The sequence below is a fragment of the Peromyscus maniculatus genome, chromosome 18, assembly GCF_049852395.1.
Source record: "Peromyscus maniculatus bairdii isolate BWxNUB_F1_BW_parent chromosome 18, HU_Pman_BW_mat_3.1, whole genome shotgun sequence".
NCBI classification, from domain to species: domain Eukaryota; kingdom Metazoa; phylum Chordata; class Mammalia; order Rodentia; family Cricetidae; genus Peromyscus; species Peromyscus maniculatus.
In genome coordinates, this window is record NC_134869.1 from 24,568,201 (window position 1) to 24,576,467 (window position 8,267).

The 8,267-nt window shown below is 42.8% G+C and overlaps 1 long non-coding RNA gene across 1 annotated transcript; it reads left to right on the forward strand.

Annotated features, from left to right (window-relative positions):
• The first annotated feature begins 949 nt into the window (after positions 1–949).
• On the forward strand, positions 950–3,667 carry LOC143269329 (uncharacterized). Its single transcript, XR_013045723.1, has 2 exons — positions 950–1,096; positions 3,242–3,667. It is a non-coding gene; the product is annotated as an uncharacterized LOC143269329 (long non-coding RNA).
• Positions 3,668–8,267: the final 4,600 nt, after the last annotated feature.

The following is an 8,267-nucleotide window of genomic DNA, read 5'->3' on the forward strand; positions in this document are numbered from 1 at the left end:
TGTCTGCCCATCCCTTATTTGGTTCAGGGGGTTGGAGCCCGGGTCTTCCACATGCCAAGCTGAACTGCATCCCAACTTTGGCTTTTCCTTCTTAAAGATGTCTGGCAGACTGAGCACACACGCAGCTCTGAGAAATCACGTGCCTACAGATAAATACGAGCTTCCCAGGCACAGCACAACATGAGTTCAAGTGTGTCTTCAACAATGAGTGCTGTATTTATTAGTCTTTCTTTTCTCTTCTGCTCAGCAGCTCCTTCCATTTCATTGAAGGAGAAATTCTTTCTCCAGAATATTTTTCTCAGAGCCTCCTTTTACAGAATGGGAGAGAGATAATCAAGAGGTAGTTCCATTTCCAGGAATTCTTTGGCCCTATTATACTTAGATATTACACAAAGAACCTTAGATAGATCCTATAACCTCTCTACCCCATCTCCTTATCTGGAGCATAAAAGCACTAATTCTTTGTAATTACATCTCCTCTCTGCATCCGCCCTCCCTCTTCCAGGAAGAGGGAAAATGTTTGGAATGAAGCTTATGCAATAGCCCTGTTTGCTTTAGGATGAGTAATTATCCATGATGGAAAACATATGGAAGTACCTCATGTGGTTATTAACTTCCTCCTCTCATCCATGGACCCTAAGCATCTACTCCTACATCTTTTGCTAAAACCAAAGCAACTGATAGAAATGATGTGATACTATTCCTTGCTTGACTGCACAAATATTTCATTCTAATAAGTGCCCTAGGCTATTGAAGTCTGCCTTTCTGTCTTCTTACTGGAAGCTGACTGTTTCCCATCCCTGGCTGAATTCTACATGAAGAAGCCAATTTCCTAGGCAAATGGCAATGACTGGGATTTGAGGACATATGGTCTACAAAGTGCTTGCTTATGTTTTCAATCAGTTCCTCCTGATGAGTTCCGTTCCTTTTGCCGTTTATGCCACAGGTGAAGTATGGAGGATGCTTTCTATGGCTTCCTGCTAATATCCCAAGGCCCGAGGCTGCAGAGCAGGATGTCTGTTCTCCAGCTGTGTTTCCAACCGGAAGAGGGGATCAAGTAAACAACGCACACACAGTAGTTCATTTGAAACCACAGGTAATCTACAGCTGCAGTGAAAACAATTCCACGTTTTCAAACAGGTCCACCAAAGAGATGCACATCACAGAAGTTATGTGGAAATATTCTCAGGGTGGTTGATGGTTTCTCTCAAGACCTTTCAACCAGACTGTTGCCAACCTATACACCCAGGATTGGATACATGAGAGCTAACTTTGGTGCTTAAAAAAAAAAGTGAAATTATAGTGTGTGTGTGTGTGTGTGTGTGTGTGTGTGTGTGTGTGTGTGTGTACATACCAGGGCCTCAGGGATGAAATTCAGGTTGTCGGTCCCGGGAGCAAGTGCCCTTATGCACTGAACACTCTAGCTGGTCTGCTTTTAAAATGATCTTTACAATGAAGTTCTGTGTCATGGCAAAGGAGTAATTTTGATGTAGACATTCAAAATTAGTACAATATACTAGTTATAATTTAGATTTGAATTTAAAAATCTATCTATATTGTCAAGTCCTCCAAAATAGGAGCAAATCATATGTAACATCACTCTGGAGATCTTGATATCAGATGTTGCCTCCTCAGGCACTTTAGAATATAATAGAGTCAATTGAATATGTAAAATTTTTTTCATGTGACTTATGTATCTTGATGATATAGAACATAAGGGTGGACATGCAAGTTTCATGTGAAATGTTTATTGAAGAACCCAGAATGGATTCCTGGGCAAGTTCTAGGTACATAAGTAAATTTAGAATCTAAAGCTCATTTAAAAAAAAAAATTGGCACAACTTTGATGTTTAACCTCTGTGTGATATCACAGAAGGCCAAAACTCACTGTCAGTTCATTGCCAAGGACTCAGCTGTAATCCTCAGTCTCCATGACAGTACATTCTCAAAGAAATATCAGCGTTACCTCTTAGTCATCTATCATGACTGAAATTCTACTAATGAATCCCACAGACCTTTTCATCCACCTTTGAACACGGTGTCCATTTATTCATCTCGCTGAAGCAATCTTCATCGCAGGGCCAAGTATGATTTAGAATAAACTGGAAATTGGGTTAAACAAACCATGCCACATCACAGGCTCGAACAGTCATAGGTGCCAGTGAACAATGCTAATAGTGAAACGGCCCCACCAAGCCAGCGGTGTTTCTGGTTTTGACTATAACCATGGAGACACTCACACACTTTTACTATGTTTAGTTAATTCATTGTGTTTCGAGACCATTTCCAACATTCTGGTATTGCTTTTATTATTTCTTTTTCTGTACTTACTATTAACTAAGGAAAAAAAAAATCAGCTGAGTAGCATCATTTAAAAAGCTGGATGGTTGCCGGGCGGCGGCGCACGCCTTTAATCCCAGCTCTTGGGAGGCAGAGCCAGGAGGATCTCTGTGAGTTCAAGGCCAGCTTGGGCTACCAAGTGAGTCCCAGGAAAGGCAAAAAGCTACACAGGGAAACCCTGTCTCAAAAAATCAAAAAAATCAAAAATAAAAAATAAAAAATAAAAAGCTGGATGGGTGTATGAGCTTGACTCAATGTTCAAGTATTACATTTGTACATCATAGGCATCAGTTCTGGGAATATTTTGAGTAACCAAGATTTATTATAACAATCTGAATTTATTAAGAAATCTGAAAGGACTGAGGATGTAGGTCAATGGTAGGGTGCTTGACTAATATGAAGAAAGCCCTGGAATTAATCCCAAACACCACCCAAACTGTCAACAAGGTCAAAATTTAGCACATGTTCCCTCTAAGGTAGTGTAACAATACAGAGATTTCAGCTGCTAAGTGTGGAGATGCACAATTTTGCCTTTTGTGAGTCTGTCAGCAGATATCAACTACTAATCCAGGCTATGGGAGGTTATTGATTCCTGATTCTGCAGGCATCATTACAAGAAAGAGGAAGAGGTAGACTTCCTACCCTCAGGGAGCACAAAGAGGAAACATCAAGGCAGCTGCCTGCCACGAATTTCCTCTTCCTCTTCTAAATTCTTCTTCTTTTTCTTCTTCTTTTTTTTTTTAGAACTGGAATTACAGACAGTTGTGAGCTGCCGTGTGGATGCTGGGAATTGAACCCAGGTCCTTGGGGAGAACAGCGGGTGCTCTTTACCTCTGAGCCATCTCTCCAGCCCCTCTAGTTTCTTTTATTGAGAAATAACCTCTCTTCTATCTGTTCGCAGCTAAGCAAGGAGTGCATCTTTGGAGACGCGTTGCTGCATCAGGACGGCGCTTTCCCTTTTATTGCAATTACAGCTCCGGAGAAATTTGCCGGCTGAAGTCACCGAGTCTCCTTTGTACTCTTGGAAACGACCTGAAGTAAATGTTTCACAGTACTGAAATGAATGTGGCCAGAACTATTCGCCCCGCCCCCACAACGCTTTTTCTTTCTTAAACGCTGACCTTCGCATGCGCATGCTCAGAAATGTACACGTTCAGTCGAACACGTTAAGTCATTTGCCTACCTCTAAAGCATTTTTCCTGTGTGAATGTGTTTTCTCCCCAGTTAAAATCCCCAGGCTTTGTTTCTTTAGGAAGAATGTTGCTTAGGGAGTAATCCCAGTGATTTCCTTACCTGAGACAGGTAATAAATCTTTCTTCATGCTTAATCTTCTGTTTGTGCTTTCTTGGACTGGTACCCACCAAGATGTGACCCCACTACCCTACATACTGTACAAATGGGAAAGTGATTTCTGCTGACTGATTCCCACCTGACAAACTGAAAAGAGATGATTCTTATTTCACCCCAGTGTAGCCATAGGCTAATCATAAGACCTAAAATGGGCCAGCTAAATCCACTTCCAGGTCTTGAGGATGGAGGTGGAAGGGACATTTTTGAGGCATATGTGACTCAGGGCAGGTAGAAGCCCATAGCGCTGGTACTTTGGGGCGTGAGTCAGTTGTGCCCTCTGCCATTGGGCATCAGCTTCCTTAGGCTTTGCCATTTCTATGACTACAAGCTACTGTTGAGCTCTTGATGGCTTTCTAGCAAGTTCTCTTATATTATACTGACTTTGAGTCAGTTTCTAATGCTATAGCCAGGGATCATGAAACAGTATGTCCAGAGTGGGAATTATAGCCGAGACAACCCAGAAACTTGAAGAGGGCAATGGCTGTTGGGGAATAGTATTTTAAGATGTGTTACTTTTGCTTATGTTGCGTTTGTTTAACTCTGTGAAGCTGTGTTACTGTGCCTGTCTAAAACACCTGATGGTCCAATAAAGAATTGAATGGCCAATAGCCAGGCAGGAGAAAGGAGAGGCGGGGCTGGCAGGCAGAGAGAATAAGTAGGAGGAGAAATTTGGGAGGAGCAAGAGGCCAAGAGAGAGAGAGAGAGAGGGTGAAAAGAAGTAGCCAGAGAAGGAGGAGGACTCCAGGGGCTAGCCACCCAGCTACACAGCAAGCCATGGAGGAAGAGTAAGATTTACAGAAGGCAGAGAACAGGAAAAGCCCGGAGGCAAAAGGTAGATGGGATAACTTAAGAAACGATGACTAGAAACAAGCCAAGCTGAGGCTGGGCATTTATAAGTAAGAACAAGCCTCCGGGTGTGATTTATCTGGAAGCTGGGTGGTGAGCCCCCAAAAGAGCAAAACCAAACAACAACACATGGCTTCTAGGACAAGAATAATTTCATAAGTCAGGAAGTTGGGGGAGGGCATGGTAGGTTAAGGAAATAGCTTATGTATATGCATGGAGGATAGACAGGTGGGGGTCGGTGACACCCAGAGGAAATGCGTGTGGCTTTGGTGTTTGCTTTATAATGGGCATGTGCAGAAGAGCAGACAGATTTCTGCGAGCTGAGGCCCAGCAGCCTTTCCTGTGAGTGGTGTACGACCAGACTCCTTCCTCTGTTAACATAAGCTAGGCCTTCAGCTTGACCTAGAAAAGCAGCTCAGTAAATGTGTAGTGGAAAGGTGACTTGAATTCAGTTCTGCTTAGACACCTTCTCCAAGCTTTCAGAACTGAAAGGACCCCTGAGTGGCAGGAATGTATATCTGAGCTGAGGATCGGTCCCAGAACTGTATAATTCCCGAGTTTGGGCAGTACCATATAAAGAACATTCCAGATAGTTGGGGATCGTGCATGTTTTGTATACATGTGAAGAAGAAAAGACTGAGAAGGCACCATCTCTGTTAAAACTTTGACTATTTCATAATGTTTTCTGCCAAGTAAGTGCCTCGTTATTTAACCACGGCTTCTGTTCTGCAACTCATCTCATTTCCTGTTTCTCTCCTTGGAGGGTATGGGCATCACGAGTTAGTCATTGTCCTTGTAAATAATAACCTGTCACGTGGTTAACATCGATTATCAAATTGCCTTTGGCTTCTCCTTTCCGTTCTTCTTGTCTATTTTTCAGCCTTTAATCATCTCTGTGGGTCTCTTCTCAACCATGTCCAAGTCCACAAAAAAAGTTTGCTTCTGTTTCAAAAGGAACACCAAAAGTTTCTAGGACCCTTCAAATTGGCAAAAGTTAGACAAACTTCTAAGAAAAACGTATTTTAGAGAAGGTATTTCAGGGGTTCCTAGAATCTGAAATGGTACTCGAGCCATTGAAACTGTATCAATATTTAGTCATTTCAAAGAGATGAAGTTTTAAAGTCAGATGTCTTCAATATACTCCCTAAAGAAATTGGGCAAGGTCGCTGAAAGAATTGTGCACAGAGCTCCTACTATGTGCCACGGTTATTCCTCTTGTCACGGAGCTCACTGTCTAGTGGTTTAGCCAGGAAGAAGTAAAAGACATTTAGTGTGCTAGACACAGCAGCATGAACAAGGAAATGAGTGGCAAGCCTCGCTGGTAGGGTTGGCTTATGCAGCTGCTTTCTCTTCCTCCTTCTCCTCCTCTTCTCCTTCCAGTGTGTTTTTTAATTGAACTAGAATTACATCACGTTCTTTCCTCTCTTTCTTCCCTCCAGCCCCTCCCAGCTCCCCGTCTTTGAATCCCTCCCGTGTGCCTCTACTCTCAGGCTGATAGCCCCTTTTTCTTTGATTACAATTGCTTTACACACACACACACACACACACACACACACACACACGGTGAGGGGGGGTTCACGTGTGCGTAGGCCCAATTAGACAACTGTTGCATGGTCCCTACTACATGTGAGTACCAGTTACTAGACCTTTATACCTATCTTGCCATGCTGGTCATTGTCATGGTTCATAGGTGTTGTGGTTACGTAGAACTGTTTGTTCAGTTGAACAGATTCTCGAAAGAAAGCTACAAGATTTCCATGGTCGGGAAGTAGGTGAAGGAAGTGTGCTATTTCTCTTGGCAAGACAAGAGTGGGAAGGCATGCAAGAGCATTGGGTGTTTTCAGTTAGCTCAGGATTTGATGAGTGCATGGTAAGAGACAAGGCTGGTGGGGAGAAGACCCCAGAGAAACCTAGGTGATGCTCAGAAGGATTTGGATTTTATATAGCAATTGAGAACACCATGCATGTATGAGTAGTAGTTTAGAGAGAGTAGTTGTCCAGAAAAAATTAAGAGATTAATATATTAGATAGGAAAGGGCTTGAAGTAAGGTTGGCCTAGATATAATAGATAATATTGATTATAATCAATAGACGAGAAATGACGTGGGTCTGGTGAGTCCTGACTTGGAGGAGAAAACATAAATCTGTAGCCCCTGGCTGGTCTGGATCTTTCTATGTAAACTGGGCTGGCTCTCAGTTTGTAGCAGTCCTGTTATTCTGCATCCCAAGTCACCACATTGAGATTATACAAGATATCTAATACAATGTGGATGCTGCAAATTGTTCTTAGATGGTACTTCTTGGAGAATAACGACAAGGAGAAACCTGACCATGTTCATTCTGGAGACTTTGAGCTTGTGGATACAGAACCTATGGACACAGACAGATAACTGCAATTCTCAAGTAACCCCTGACTGTACTTTCAGGGTTCAGAGGCCAGATACCTCCGCCACACTTCAGGTCCCAGGGTTGAAAAGCTACAATAACTCCTAGTAAAATCAGTGGGGAGAGTGTTCCAGAATCAGTATGAAATTTTCAATCCGAGACTCAGGGAAGGAAGTAAAAATAAAATGCATAATTCAGCAAATGATTACACCATGCATCCTGATGCACAAATTAGTCAGTATACCATTTAATAGTCTTCGTAATTTAAGCATATAGGGTCTATATGTCTATGATACAGGGTACAAAGCACATCCCGAGGAGTATATATTTCAGAGTCAGGCATGGTGATGCAGTCTATGACCTCAGCACTTGGGAGGCTGAGGTAGGAATATCTCTATCGTGGCCAGCCTGGGTTATGTAATGAGACCTTGTCTAGAAAACCCTTAGCTTCATGGTTGAGTGCTTGCTTACCATGTGCAAGGCCTTAGGTATGACTCTCAGAACTGAAAAAACAAAACGTGTATTTCAGAAGCAATCAGATGGAGGGCCCTGGTTTTCACTCACTGGAGCAAAGCAATGGGTAGCAGTTGAGTAAGTGTGTGGTTGCTGTGCCTGCCAAATTTGTTTGGCAGGTTGTGGTTCTTTGGCGACAAGTTCCTTCTTTTGACCTTCTTACCTCTCCCCGGGGCCTGGTAGCCACGGAAGGCGGGTGAAGGAGGCTTTGAAGTAGCTAAAATGAAGCAGGGTGGCAGAGAGTTCTCAGTGTAAGCTTGGGGAGACGGAGAGAGAAGGGGAATGGGTTAGTGTGGGGCCAGTGGACAAATGGCCATTAATAAAGGGAAACACAGAGGTGATGGCGAATCTTGAGGTTTGAAGGATGAGGGAAAATTCATTTCCTACCAGTGAACTTTCTGCAAGCGATTAAATTCTGAAACTCAATGTGAAAGCTTTGGTGCCAAGCGGGTTTTAGAAATCGTGGTATGGACATTTGATTATCTTTCTTAGAAACTTGTCATTATTTTTCGAAGAAACAAAATGAGCCATATTTAAGAGAACTGGCCAAAATGAATTCTTAGGATTGTGTTAGGCATGCTGGCCCTGATCTCTCATCTAACAATAGCAGTCATGCCAACACCAACAGCTGGCTCTGGTGTTTTACATGCCCTGGTGTTAACGATTCCGATGCTGTAAGATAAGGATTATTTAAACAGCAAATCTAAGCCTAGGAGGCCAGTACTTTCTCTATAGCTGGACAGTGGAGCCCAGACTCAGAACTAGGTCTCACTGACTTTAAGATATTGGTCTCTCCTCTTCCTGTTTCTTCCAGCCCACACATCCTGGAATAA